The sequence below is a fragment of the Triticum dicoccoides genome, chromosome 7A (assembly GCF_002162155.2).
Source record: "Triticum dicoccoides isolate Atlit2015 ecotype Zavitan chromosome 7A, WEW_v2.0, whole genome shotgun sequence".
NCBI classification, from domain to species: domain Eukaryota; kingdom Viridiplantae; phylum Streptophyta; class Magnoliopsida; order Poales; family Poaceae; genus Triticum; species Triticum dicoccoides.
In genome coordinates this window covers 737,852,827-737,853,560 of record NC_041392.1, presented here as the reverse complement: position 1 = coordinate 737,853,560, position 734 = coordinate 737,852,827, and positions in this window count along the sequence as shown.

Sequence of the window (734 nt, the reverse complement as noted above, 5' to 3'; positions counted from 1 at the left end):
ACTTTAGTTATCAAATTATTGCCCCTATGGGAGACGACCCTTCTGGTGTTACCTCTCGGAATCCATGGGTCACTCCATATGTCAATATCCTTGCCATTCCCAACTCTCCATATGATTCCTTTTCTCAGCAGCTCAACACCCTTTAGTATGCTGCGCCATGCATAAGAAATGCCACTACTTGGTCTCGCCCGCAGAATTGAACATCCTGGGTAGTATCTACTTGAAAGAACCTGGGCACAAAGAGAGGAGGGGTTTTGGAGCAGCCTCCATGCTTGTCTTGCCAGCATTGCCAGATTGAACGCATGTAGATCCCTAAATCCCAAGCCTCCATTTCTTTTTGATCTAGTAAGCCTCTCCCAGCTGACCCAATGCACTTTATTTTCCTTATCCATTTGGCTCCACCAATACCTATTAATCATGGTGCTCAGTTCTTCACATAGGCCCTTGGTGAGATCAAAGCACGCCATGCTGTAGACAGGAATAGCTTGTGCCACGGCTTTTATTAGAATTTCTTTCCCTGCCTTCGAAAGTAGTTTCTCCTTCCAACCTTGAATCCTTTTCCATATTCTTTCCTTTACATATTCAAACATCTTCGCTTTTGCTTTGCCAACATATGTTGGAAGACCTAAATATTTTGATGCAAGGCCCTCAGTTATAATGTTCAATGTCCTCTTCATTTCTTCCTTTTGCCAAGGCCTCGTATTTTTACTGAATAAAATGGATGACTTGTCCTT